Source organism: Ciconia boyciana, chromosome 3 (assembly GCF_034638445.1).
Source record: "Ciconia boyciana chromosome 3, ASM3463844v1, whole genome shotgun sequence".
Lineage (NCBI taxonomy): Eukaryota > Metazoa > Chordata > Aves > Ciconiiformes > Ciconiidae > Ciconia > Ciconia boyciana.
Genome location: NC_132936.1, coordinates 77,856,969 through 77,871,918, shown reverse-complemented (window position 1 = coordinate 77,871,918; position 14,950 = coordinate 77,856,969). Strand labels below are relative to the sequence as shown.

The 14,950-nt window shown below is 34.7% G+C and overlaps 1 protein-coding gene across 11 annotated transcripts in view; it reads right to left on the bottom strand.

Moving 5' to 3' along the window:
• Positions 1-14,950, bottom strand: part of QKI (QKI, KH domain containing RNA binding) — a 160,182-nt gene that overhangs the window by 104,611 nt on the left and 40,621 nt on the right. The gene's annotated exons all lie outside the window — the stretch shown is intronic.

Here is a 14,950-nt window from a genome sequence, read left to right as displayed (position 1 = left end):
ACTGAATGCATTACAAGTAGTCAGAGAAGCCAACATACAGTTTCCTTTGTTATCTGTTTGAAGTAGGTATCTGTCAGAACTCATTATCAAAATGCAGCCATAAGAATTCAGGGTGTAGTAATTCCTGTATATACAAAAAGCAAAATCTTCAAAATATATTTCTCTTGTTATCTAGTGTACCAACATAATTTTCATCCACACATTCAACCACAAAATATAACACAGTCTTCCCAGAAAATCTATTTTCAGCTCCTGTGGGCAGAAGATTCCACCTGATTTTTTAAACACAGTGTGTACACGTGTTATCAAAGGTAGAAAAGACAAAAAAAAAAAAAATTTTTGTATGTTAACACAAAGATAGTATCTTTAATCTCAAGGGCAGTGCTTTGCCAGATTACCTGCTAAAGAGCTAACATCATTTGTTCACAAATTCTTTGGCTAATTTGAAGGTTATTCTATGTAACAACATATGAAAAAAATTAAATAACCTAACCTACTAGATTTGAAACCTTACCACATCTAACCGATATTCAATTCCGTTTTCTAAAAATTAACCCAAGACGTAAACATTTATGCCAAGACATTTACCATTTAGTTTAAAATCAAGTGATTACTAAGGAGTTTTACTTTCCTAGGATTGTATAAGAATTTTTTTTTGTTGTTTTTCTGTAGCAAAATTATACCTCCATCATATAATTTTGGCATTAGATAATACAACCTTCAGATGGAAGCTAGAAAGCAATCCAAACAAACCAAAAGGAGGATCTACATTTTTTGTGAAAATGAATGATATGCTGAGCCATAAGGACCTTACATTATATTGTCAAAGAGTCAAGAAACTTTAAAACACTGAAGAAGTTGCACTGCTTAAGTTGCTTTAAATAGAAGCAGCAGAAGTCAGATAAATGGACTACAAAGTTTGAGAAAATTAATTTAAGAACAACTCTTAAATTACGGACCTCTAACACAAAACTATAAAAGCTGTGTGCTTCTGTTTTTTACTGTACAGAATTAAACAATCACCTGGAAAAAAGCTGATATTATAAACAATCAGCACTTGCATTAGATAGGTAGAAGGAATAAAGGCAAGTTTATTAAATTAGCTACAATTTTGCTGATATTTTTGTATAATGTATCACATAAGTAATATTTGCATTGACCTAAAAAACTTACAGAATTCAAAACGGACATCCACAAAGGGCTGCTGTGCTACTTCAAAAGGTAACCAGCACTTCATAAATGGGATCATGTACTAAATGCAAAAGAAGATTTTCAAATGACTATATAGCTCCACAGCCATAAATCTCTCTATACAGAGGTGTATAAAAAAGTAAATCTGACTAAACACAATACATCAAATTCCCCAAGCAAAGAAGCTCAAACCTCTCTAATCTCTTTTACTCAAGGCCTGAAAACCGTATCTGGTGCATCATCATGCTACATACAGTCCACCTGAACCTTCACACACCTATTTCAGTACTCCCCGTAGAAAAGATCAACACATACAAAGACAGTAAATTAATGCAAGACCATCTCAAATTGATAGAAAACCACTTTGATAGTACTATCATAACAAGGAGAAGCTGCTTCTATCATAGGAAAAAAACAGCTCTTAACATTAGGACAAATGAGACTCATCTATCATTGTTGCAGTCTTCTAAAAGCTGCCACTAAGCTCCTGGGCTACACCTCCCTTCTACAAACACTCCCAACAAACTCTAAGGAAGGGGACATACCAGCTCCTCCTAAGAGAAGGAGATCTGGAATTTCCTGATCTCTTCCCACCATGTCAGATTATGCTGCTGCATAAGAAGCCTGTCCACATTTAAAAACAAAAAAAATGGCAAAGTCCTCTCCAATAAAGGGTTTTAGGCTGGAGTACAGTTTCACTCTCTCTAGCCCACAGCTTATTTCAGGGAAAGGCTGGGCCCATTCCTTCTCACCTGTTAGACCCAGTGGAGGACTGTCTCTAGGGTGCCCTGCCAACACAGACGCTTACTACAGACACAAAAGAAAGGACAGAAAGGTTTGTTCATTGCTAGTTTCCCTGCTGAGAAGCCATAAATGAGGTTTTGCTCTTCACGTCTCTTTGGGTCAACTGACAGCTGTAAGCCAGGAGAAACAATCAAGTTTGGGTTCAAGAACTAAACAAGTTCTTGAGAAGAAACAGTAGAAACCTCAATCAAGAAGCAGCAGGAAACAATATCAAGCAGGATTCATCTTCCAGCTAAGGTGCTGGACTCATTTCAAGCTTACATTCTAACAGCCTTTACTACATGTAAAAGAATTAGATGTTAGTTATAAGTTACATATCAAATAAGAGGCTTTTAAGCAATTAAACACTCATTTTTCCAAACATTAACTTTCATATTGAAAATGTATCAAATATAAAATCATGTTTAAATCATGATACTTTTCTACTTGTCTAATAAAGGGGAGGATTAAGATATATAAAGTTTATACCATTCAAGAGCATTCATGCTTTCACCTATTACAAAAATAAGCATTTTTTTCTAAATTAAGTCTTAAACTGCAAGATATTTAACCAAGTATCAAAATGTTTCCAAACAGTCCCATTAAGGAGTGAGAAAACATCAAAAGACTGTTACTGTGAAATCACCTAACAAACTGCTTGAATCAAAAGTAAGTTAATTTTTAAAGTAACTTTCTTCGGACAGCAAATGAAGTATTAATTTCTTTTTGCACTGAACGAACCTTGGAAAATGGCAAAGTTTTAGGCTGGTTTTATAAAACTATTTATATAAAATTAAGAATTTTATGTTACTAATAAAAGCACTCTTTCAAAGTTTGTCCTTCCAAACTCTTTAACCTTCTCTGTCATTATGGCTGACTGATAAGCCACCAGCTGTTTTTTTTCCTCCTCGTGCTACAATGCATTCTCTTCCTTTTTAAGGCTAGTATACCCAAGCAACAAACAGCAGGACTTAAGCCAGCTGCTAGAATGTCACAAACCTATATATTTAGCTCCCATCTCATTTATTGCCATCCCTCAGTGTCAACCATTTAATGTCCCTTTTGCTCCAGTCTACTGACATTCCTCACTGGGCTGACAACACTGTGGGCTGGATCAGCAGCCAGGAGGTACAGGAACACACAACAACAAAGCAGAGACCTTATCAGTTATCAGAGACAAAAGCCATGCCTTGTCAAACATACTCAAGATGAAAAACATTTTGGGTTTTGGTCGTCTGTGTGTCCCCCCCCACCCGCCCTCCCAATTTCTGATGTCATTTTCATGGTTTATAAATTGTGTAGTTTTTTATATAAATATTCACTAAAGATCTGAAGTTAAACAGCAGTTTGTTCTTTTAGCATGTTTAGCATTATCCTATCTTCACCTAATAGGACAGAAATCCTCCTGTTTGTACTATATTAATTTCCACTATTTGCTTCACTTCTGCTTTCGCAATGCTTTTCGTACATACTAATATAAAATGTGCATTAAAGTCACATTTGCTTTCAATTTAAGATTGTTTTAAACATTAACCCTTTTCCTCATGCCACAAGTATAAAGAAAATCTTAATAGGGTACTTTCAATTCCATTTCAAGTAACTATAAAATAATAACCCTCAAAATGAATTTTATGCTACATGTTCTGTTCGTGTAAAAACACTAATCTAATTACTGTCATATTTTGGAAATAATTGGATTTTAAATTGCTTAGAATTATCAACATAAATGAGAAAGCTGTAAAGATAGACAAATTAACAATTTCATGGTTTTAAAATAGGAATCTCTGTTATCGTTAGAGGCCCATTTGCGATGATTTAAAGGCCCACAGTACAGTTTGGTAGTTCCCTCCTTTTAGTGGTCATAAAAACCTTTAAACAGTAATTGAAAGATTGTTAACAGAAACTCTTTCAGGAAATCAGATCCCGTGAACAATCTAATAGTAGGCATGCTTAAGTGAGATAGTGAATAATCTGTTTCATCCTATTCACTAAGATGAGGTTTTCAGAACAGTGACAAGACATCAGTTTCAATAACACCAGGAGATGAGTAAAAATTGTTTAATTCCATGCTCTACTTGGGAATCGTGACACATTTATCTAGAGAATTAACAAGTTGTGCTGTGTGTAAATCGGTCTCCAAAACCTAATTGCAGGTTCCAGCAGTGCCCTCTAAGCCTCACAGTTTACATCATTAAACTCATATTCCAATAACAAAAGATCCTCAGGATATATAGTCCAACAACTAATTTCCATAATAATACCTTTTAATTAGATGTGACTACATGTGACATTACCCAAGGCCCTTAAAGTTTGCAATTTTGCTGTAGACTACTTCCAGTTCTCAGTAATTAGAAGTGAGAAAGATATGTTTAAATTGGAGCACCATTGCAGATGGTGATACTGTTGTTACAAATACTTTGCAGAAATGGAAATTCTTATGCTTATAGGACACCATTCCCTTTTTTAAAGTTATCAGAGAAATGCAGTTGCTTTTCCTCCCCCAAAAAGGAAGAGCTGACCGAGCAGAAACAGGCTTTGAGGTTATACTTAAGTTTATGCAAAGGAGAGGTGCTCAGTAACCACTTCATTTCATCTTATTAATTACTGGAACTTTAGACAAAGTTCTGCATCCGTTTCAGGCAATAGATTTTATGCTGAACATTATTGAGTGTCTTACAATTCTAAATTCCAAAAATAAATTTATTAGTCACCTTGAAAGGTGGGAGGAAACACAGAAGTTGCATGCTCCCAAATCAGAAGACCTTAAAGCTGTATTACATAAATAGTAATTACTATTTTTCCTCCACAATAGCACTCTCCCTGACAAGCAAAGTTTGGGTTGTTTTTTTTAAAAAAGGGGGGAAAAAAGAAAAAAAAGACAAAAAAGTAAAGCACCACACCAAGCACCAGAGCAACTAAACCTATGATAATGATGCATAATATTGTTTTGTGGATAAAGGTAGGCATTACCAATGACAGCTGTGATTAACGTTTCCATATTCAACCAAGATATTTGGGGAAAAAATGCATTTTATGAAATTTCTGAAGTGAGTGACAAATTAAGATATTTAACCTTCTTAAGCATAAACATTCTTTCCACTCATGTGACTGATTTTAATTACCTGATTTAGTTGACTAAATTGTAATTTATACACACCCAGTATTAGATAATTTTTGCTTTGCTCCTTTACTTTTACACACATTCCAGTATTGGTAACACAACTGCAATCTGATTCATAGAATTAAAGCTCTATAGTAGAAACAAACTCTGATTTATATGAATTCATGGGGGGGGAATCAGAATTCTTACCTCGTTTGAGACAAATCAAATTCTGAAAAAAACTTATTTATATATTTAAATATATTGAAAAGGCTCGAAGTATTTCAACAATCAGAACTACAAAACCTCATGATTTAAACAGAGAATGATAATTTTTAGCCCTAGGAGCTTTGTACATCGCAACCAATTTCCATGTACGTAGTTTGCACTGCATCAGTTTCATTAGAAGTTGATTTACCAAACGAGGTCTAGCATTTCACGCCATGAAAATACTGAAACATGTCAGAGAAAGTAATTTTAAATTGTTTTATCAAAACAAAAGCAAAACAAAATCCCCCTCCCAAAAGTTTAGAACAAAAAACAGTAGGGTTCTATAATTGGTAGTGTTTGTCATTCCACTACAGACTTCAAGTGACATGCTTCAAGCAAGCGTAAAAGAAAAGAGACTAGTAGCTTTCAATGTCTACTTGCTGTTGTCCAATTATTTCTTCCAAAAAAAAAATCATAAATAGGTTTCTCAACATTGACCATATTTAAAGTGAAAAATTGAGCAATTCCATTCACCTTCTGAAAAGGCTGTTACAAAAGTGTTCAATATACATGTACAGCTCCCAGAATCAGTAAGTTTGCAAAATTCAAGCCTAGAACTGCAGGAGAACAGGTCAGAAATGTAGAAGATATCTCAAGTTATAGCCCTCTGAATATTTCCTTTAGTGCTTTAAGGTCTAATCCACCTTGTTTGCTTTAAATGACTTCTGCTAAAAGCTGTTATATTACCAAACCTTAACTCTCTGCTCTATCTGTAAGAAGGTAATACATAAAAAGACAAATGAGGCAAAACCAAAAAGCACCTGAAACACCTTAAAAAGCCCAACTGGTCGAGAGCATTTAAGAGTACAAGCCTCATGACATATGCACTATAGAGTTATGTGCTTCAGCCAGCATCAAGCAGAACAGAGCAGCAGTATTACAGTAATAATAGCACCTTTGCATATCAAATCATATTGAATCTATTATCCTAAACATTTACAATTAGAACACTACTAAAATAGTAGCATATCAATGATTACTACCTTCAGGCTTCATTTTTAACTAGCTTTTGCCTTTACCCAGGATCTTTTAAAGTAAGGAGACAGTCATTACCACATTCAACAGTTCTGTGATCACCACCACCACCACAGTCATTGCAACAAAAGAGGAACTACCTCATATTTACCACAGGACAAAAGGCATAAGAAGAGTTATCATAAACCTCTGAGATGCACTTCAGGTTCACATCAATCTAACTGTCTGTAGTAACATATATCTCTATTTCTTAAGTTACCTGCCAGCCCTATTTATGCTAGAAAGCCAGAGTTCCAGCTCTCTCTCTCACGTTCAGCTTGCCCATCTGCTAACTCCCTGAAGAAACTGAAATCCTTCAGAAAGACTCACTTGCCCTTTTTAACAACGTTCCAAGTCTCAAGGACAACATTTGCACTTGTGGAAGAAAAAAAAGATGCAAAATATTATTTTGGCCAGACTAACTTGAAAAAAATCTAAAGATATCAAAGCCCAAGAAATACTATTCTAGTGTTTGTGTTGAGTGACAGCAACTTTGCTTTACTTTTAATGCAAGTGACATTCACTTTAAAAACAATAGTAATCAAATACAGTCAAATGAGTTCAAACTATAAAATTCAAACAATTTGGTTAAATGGTATGACCCAGAAGTTTAATGTTAATTTGAATAATATATTCATTGTCATCAGTACTTAAGATACATTAACAAGATAATAATTGGTCATTTCCACTAATCATTATAATAAATTTGGAACAGCAATACAGAGATATCTATTTCATGCAGCATTCACATTTTTAGACCACCCGTACTTCGCAGGAAAAAAATAATCTGAGAGCTGCTGCATATTTAAGACATTTAAAATCATAATTCAGTTGGTGATCCTCCTAGAGCAATCAGTCCCTGTATCACTGACAACAGGGCAAAGCCCTCAGTGTCCTTTGACACTACAGATCATAACATTGTAACTAGAATGAACGTGAATTTTTAGGTCAGTATGTTCTGATTGTTTATAAACCACATAGCTGAAAGATACTGATCAAGCTTATGTCAGTACTCTACAGAAAGAGAAGCTTCTGAAAAAGTATTAATCAACCTAAGCAACTTAAAATTATGTGTTGGGTGGATGAATGTACACCATTAGGACAGGTGCATGATCCTTGTTGGACAGGGGATACTATGCTATATAGTAAGAGACAAATAAAATGAGTGCAGGTAAGGTGTAAAAAGGAACTGGCTGCTCATCAACCAGCATTGTTTTACTTAAAATACTGAGTGCATATGAAAGAAAAACAATGCACACAGTTTCAAAGAAGTGCAGCAAATTTCAAAAGGAATCAGTGCCTTCACAGAATTCAACTATTTTACAATGCTCTTAATAAGAAAGAGAAAAGAAACATATAAAAGCTTAGAATTGTGAATTAATATTATGCGAAAGTAACTGAAATTAAACAACTGTGTCCAACTACTGTTCTTACTGGCTTTACAAAATAGCAGAGACTAATTGACTAAATTGAGTAGATCCATACAACAATGTATGGATACCTATTAGTTACACAATCTCACAATCTCCTACACAGATATCTACACAGAGATAGCATTTGTGTTTTATTCTAAATCCACTGTTCAAAACTAAGGCAGGTAAACTACAGTTCCTAAGCTATGAAACAAAACAGAGAAGAAAAGAAAGATCTAAACAGAAAGTTTACTCCACAAGCTGGTATTTGTGTACGATCTTCCTCACAACGAGAATCACAGAAAAAGACCAAGTGACCAACATTGATGACATACAAACACAGAAAACAACAATCCTGTTCTTTTGAATGACGGATCAAATTCAAATCAGAAATGAATGCTATAAATGCAACATTACACTGAAGACTTTTCCTTGACAAGTGATAATACACTTTAAAATGTATTAATGAGTTAAGACCTTCAGAAACAGCAGAACCTAAAAACAGCACACCTCTTTAAAAAAACTAGTCCATGTTCTTGCTTAAAAGGTGACTTTTTTTTTTTTAATTAATATGCACCCCCAAGGCTTGTGGGCAGACTTATTCTAGTAATAAACAACAGACTTTTTAGTATTGAGGACATGTAAGCTGATTTTTATCTGAGTGTATGATTTAGGAGAGATACAAGGAAAATAATCAGGCTGATATTTTGACTGGTATCAAAACTACTTTTAATAGCAATTCAGGATGGAGCTCGGTGCTTTCTTATCCTAGTGAAACACAGAGCAAGCACAATTAGTGAAGACTCGCATTTCACTGATCTACCTATATGAAGTTACAGAACTCATGCTGTCCTCTGACAAGAAAGCATTGAACTACTTTTGCAAGGGCAACTCCGTAATAAAAGTCTGAGCATACAAACAGTAATACCTAAACTACAGAGCTACTAAAAAGGCAGAAATATCTAGTATGCCTGTCAAAAGCTTACTGACCACCAGATATGGAGGGGAAAAAAAAAAAACAGAAGAAAAAAAAAAAGAAAAAGAAGATAGCATGATATTGTAATTCCCAGGTTAAGTTTCTGGGGAAAGTACAGCAGCTCAGTGTTATAGGTCTCCTTTGTCAACTAACTAGAGGGGAAAAAGTTTAAAAACCTCTTCATTCTCAAGAAAGGGGTTTTCCTACCTCCTTAAAACACTGTACTTCTCAACTACAAACCCTATCCTTCAGGAGTCTACTTCAGCCCTCTAAAGAAAAGGGAAGATCTGTTCTTGACTCTGAATAACCGAGTGCATCTACTAGGGATTCTGATGCCTGAACAGTAATTTGTAAATCCACATATGTATTTTAAACACAGCTCTACCTTACTAAGTACGGCTTTAGCTCTTACTGATGTATTTCCATGTTTACTGCAGGCCCCAGTCCTAGTTAAAGTACACAGGATGTTAAATCACAAAAAACTACCCACAAGTTCAGCAGGTGTATCCCAGCGTACCTGACCTATTCACAACAGCAAGCAAAAATGTAATGCTGAAGCACTTCCTCCTCTCTGTAGAAAACCCTTCTTTACTACGATAAACATTTAAAAGAACAGATTGAACAAAAAAACAATTAAAAACAAAAACAATATTCCACAGATCTCTCTGCCCCACAACTGACCTTTCATTATTTGTATTTGCACACAACTTTTCAGTAAGTAGTCTTGTAAGAGCTACTACACAAAGTAAGTAGAAGTTCTGAGGGATAACAGTTCAGCAAAAGGAAGCACACACAAACTGACACAACAGAGTTGTAGTACATGATCAACTGAAACCCTACCCCAAAATATTTTTGTAGCCCATGAACTAAAGAAATTTATGCATATAAAGTGCAAGATTCTGAAACAAAAGAGGGTATTAAGAAGACAGCTCTGATCAAATAGATTGCCCATTGAAAGCCTAACTCTGCAGAGACAATTACAATTGAGAGATGAGCCATAATGAAAGGCACTGTGCGAGCAAAAACAAGCACGATAGATGTTGACTACTAGGTCTTAACTTGCTCTTCAAAAAGTTCAGCTGGACACATCCTTTGCAACCTCGAATTTTGTAATTCCCAAAGTTAACCATTTTTAGTAAGATTAATTTATTGTAACTAAAATTTTAGATATTTCATTCACAGAAAAACAACAGGCATCTACAAACTAACTGTTTAAACTAATTTTCTAGCCTACCATTCTCCTTCAGCACTTGGCTTCACCACACATACTCCTCTTCATCCATGGTGTACAGAAGGTACCCAAAAGTCTAGCACTAGCTGTTAATCTCAGATTAGAGGACTCCTACCCTTATAAATTGGACCTGTGTAGTGACTAAACAAGAAAAATAAATCCACTACTTTCTACTAGAAGTATCATATACATGCTGGACATCACTATAAGTTTAATCCTATGATGTTAATTTGAAGAAGTTACTAATACAAGCACCACCATAACAAACTGGTATCCCAACAAATATGTTCAACTTGTGTATCAGTACCAGGTGCAACTCATTTCTTCTCCCAGATTTCCAAATTTACTGTGAAAAATATTAAGGGGAACACTGTCCCTAGCCAAAGCAAGTACTATTTACTTAGTCTTTACTTTTCTTACCTCCACCCTGCCTTCCTATTTTTTTATTTACACACACAAACACCAGAGTATCTGCAAATAGTTAAAGAGCAAAATTTGAAAGTAAGAATGAAATGGGAATATGAATATTAACAGATAAATGATACATAACCTAACTTAATTGCACTCAATGCTTGACGTTTAAATGGGGAATAACTAACTCTCACAAGGATGAGATATGGACCAAGTTCATTGGTACTGCTGAACTGATGCTGAGCCTACGAGATTACCACCAGAGACTAAAGGATAGGGTTTTTATCTCCAATGTATTCTAGACTGTCTACCATCCTTTTTCCTCAGAAGACAAACACACTCTGGAAATTTGACAGGCTTATTTCTGAATAAAATTATGACAATGTATGTCACCTTTCAGCAAGGTGCTACCAAAAAAAAGTAAGCTATTGAGTGTGAACCAGGGCTCAAAAGAAACTTGTCTTTCAAAAGGGGCATCAGATGGTCAGTAATGGAACGATACCCAATAAAGCTTAGTCAGAAAGTGTAAAAAAGCTTCATACAAATATTAAGACATGTCTCCATTTTATTAGCAACTAAACAAAGGGGACCCTTCTCAATGAATCCATTTCCTTACCCTTTGCAATGAGAGGGCATAAAGCCTCTCATAAACATATAAAGTTCAAACTCAAAATTAACTTTTTTGCTCCCACTACTTCTACTAGAATGTTTTTCCCAATATCTCATTCAGACTGGAAATTAGCAATCAGACTATTTTAGTTCTTTCATATACATTTGTACTTTTATCAGTAGTTGACCTTTTGCCAAATCTTCCTTCAGCCCGGCTGGGACCCTGTAGCCCAAGTTTATTTACATAGACCAGTTATATTCTCTCTTTCCTTCCTATTGCAAGGGTAAACAAGGCCAGCTTTTAGCCTCCTTCCCTGTTTACCACTAGGGAATGAAGAGCTTAAGAATCAGAACAATAAATAAAGAGGATGTTATCATTTTCCTAATCCATATTAGGGATGCTATTAAACTCTGATATTACCAAATTGAAAAAGGATTTAAACGTTTTGTCAGTAAGTTCCCTACAGTAAAATGAATCCCTGTGTTCATCGTTCTGTTGTACTAATTAAACAGTTTTAACTAAAATGGTCAGAAAGTACGCACAAGCTGTTTATCACTGCTGGCCTTTGAGCTTCAGTATACTCAAAGGACATGCTACTTTAGATGCGATAATTACTGAGTTCTTACATTTTTACTGAAGAGGCACAGAAGAGTTCCAACAGAGAATTTCACATTAATCAGAGCTAACAGGGTACTTATTAATAATAAAGCCATGATTATAATAGAAAGACATTTATTCAGTCCAACATTTGTAGGTACTAATTCCAAAAACTGTTTAAATTGATATCAGACAGAAAGTTTAGTCTCAGTTCTTTAGGGAAATTCAAGAAACCTAATCATTTATCTGAAGCGTAAGAAATGCTAAGGACTATTAACTATTCACCCACAAACAATAGCATATCCTCCATTCTTCTGCTTCCTAAGAGCTCCATAATTTTCCTGACATTTTTTCTTCTTACTTTTTAAAACTCTGTTTGAAGATATTTTGCCATGAATTGGAAATGCTGTCAAACTGTAACTCCAAAGACTTAAATGGGCGTACAAAGACTTAACTGTAGAGAGAACACATTTCTAACTGAAGGGCAAATTATGGACAACTAATGGAATTTAATCTTCTGAGTGCCTTCTGCACAATTTCTCAAGTTTCAGGAGTGCATACATGGTTCAGAAAAGCTAAGTAGTTCAGTTCTCAGTTTTGAGACTCAAATTTCTATAAAGATCTAACACCTTCCAAGGTTACTAGAAGAAAATAATATATACAAATATACACAATTGCATTACTGTTGCTTTCAATGGAAAAACAATGAGCCAGAAAGTAGACCTCCCCCACAGTTATGCAATTTATCAGATTGTGATTACATCATGGAAAAATGCTCCTTATTAATACGACATACAAAAGAAAATTAGTTATTCTTTAGCGAGATTTTTGCATATCTTCCACTTACTAGTACACAAGTAGAAAAGCAGACACTACACAGTCGGCATTTAAAAACTACAGGCTGTTTCAGACAATTGATTTTTTTTGAAAGTTGAACCTTGCATCAACTATGGTCTTAGAATAAAAATACTTAATATGCACTTACATAAAAAACTAAACTATTAAGAGACTATAGGGCATTTTATATATTTATTTCAGCTTTTTAATTCAATTTTACATATTCTTTCCTCTGTGTAGGTACTCAAAGGACAGTCAAACAGTAATATCGAAGTGATGTAGGCTATAAAAATTCACTGTTTCATCTTTTATACATATGTATGTTTACACATACATATATAAAACATATGTTTGCTTAAACTTATGGCAGACCATTATTTTTATGCCTCACAATTAATTTAGGATTCTGTGCACAAAATGGCACTATAGTACTACTCAATATTCACTACAATCAACTAATCTATATGCTTAAAATTGTAAGTCAAAAATATTTACCAGAATAAAAGTTTATTAGAACATCATAAAAGTTTGATGATTTTTTATTTTTTTTTTAAATTTCTGGTATTAAAAATATTACTAAATCTACATCAGAAAACAGTTTCTGGTCACTGAATAATCTTTAAGTTTATCCATTTTTATGTCTTTGTAAGGTATACAAGATTGTCAGTTGGAAGAGAATGATGGCAACAGAAAGAATTAACTGGATTTATCTGACAAACTCACTCTGATAGTCTGCACAGCATGTCTTCCCTGTATCTGATAACAATTAACTCAATTGCTAGATATGAGCAAGAAGTTTCACATAACACTGTGTGATTACAATGAAATTATCTTTACAGGTAAAATTAATCTTTACAAGTGAATTTTACAGGTTTTTTTCAAAGACAAGTTGGAACCACTGTACTCCAGACTTTCTGAACGCTGTACTAGCCTTGAATTCAAAGCAGGTTATTTAATTTGTAACTTGCAGAAAGATCTTAGAAAGGGCCTACATACAAACCCAAAGCTTTTTTTGTAGGTACTGGTATATTCTAGTTGCTTAATCACTCACTGAGGCTGTGCAGGTCCCATTCTGAGTAGCTAGGAACAAACACAGACAACACGTAGACAGGCAGGAGCACATAGAGAACACTGAGCTTGGCTCCCCAATGAAGCTTGAACTGCCAAGTACCACCCACAGTGGTAGAAGCTGTACGTTTTCTAGCAAGCATTTCACATGATCTCACAAGAGCCAACTAGCTTTTTATGCCAGGTCACATGTATACAAATTGCAAGTCTCTCCATCTCCTGAATTTGTAAGAGTTTAAAATAAATTAGTGACCACTTCAAGGGCATTCTTCTGAAGGCACACAAAGAGCTAGCGGTAGCCAGAGAAATCGTACACCCAAAGTTATACAAGTGCTTTGACAGTAACTGGAGACAGACTCTTTCCTGCTTATTTACACTATATTTGATAATTAACTGGCAGTGAAGAGTTAAGCTACTACACCCTTGATTTCTAGGAGAAAAGCTTAATAATAATTATAGGAAATCCAACCCCTTTTTCTTCCTCCTATCTCATTATCCTGGTACAGCAACCATCAAGTTCTGTAAAAACTACAAACGATAACTAAGGCAACTTAGTGGCATCTTCGCAAAGGATGCATTGTCAAGTTATAAAACCAAGATTTCAACAACTAAGCTATGTTTTAAAAAGCCAATAAGCAATAAAACTCTAAGTTATATACAGATATCTAAGTACAGAGCTACTTACATCACTTCATGGAACAATTGCAGAGCACAGTTCCTCTCAAAAATCTGTAATTCCAAGGAGTTTCAAAAGAATCACTGGTTTTGGTGTGGGGATATGTATGCATTTACAGATGTGTACATATATGTATATAGATATGCATATGCATATATTTAATTTGGAAGAAAAATGGAAGGGAAGGGGAGAGAGATGTCCTTACTACCAACGCAAATTCTTTGAACACTTTTCCCAGCACAGGTATTTTAATCCAAAAGCAACAAAACAACTTTGTGAAAACTGAAAAGGGAGAAGATACATTTGTCTACATATTATGTTCTGAATAATGACTTGCACTTAATTTTTCTTAATGGAGGATGGCACAATGAGGTTTTATTTAGAGGCCTGTATGTTCTAAGCAGCATTAAAATAATAAAACTCAATTTGGAGAGCTTAAGCTAATTAATGATATAAAGAAAAGCCACAGAAATACACAAGTGGTACTTCCGTTTTTTGCTGTTCTCTAACTTTCTTCCATTTATACCACTGCGACATGCAAATGCATCACTCGGACCCTGCACTCCTCCACTGCAACAGGACCTCTAAATTCTATTAGGGAGGAATAACACAATTTCTTATTTTGTCAGCGATCAATGAAAATGGTTGGGGTATATTTTGACAGGATTATTTTTCCCTGAGTTGTTTTAAGAAACTATTCAGACCACAGGAGTTCTAAATAGTTCTTCTAGCTAAATGAAACCATTCTCCTTCAAAAAGGTAGATGTACAATAA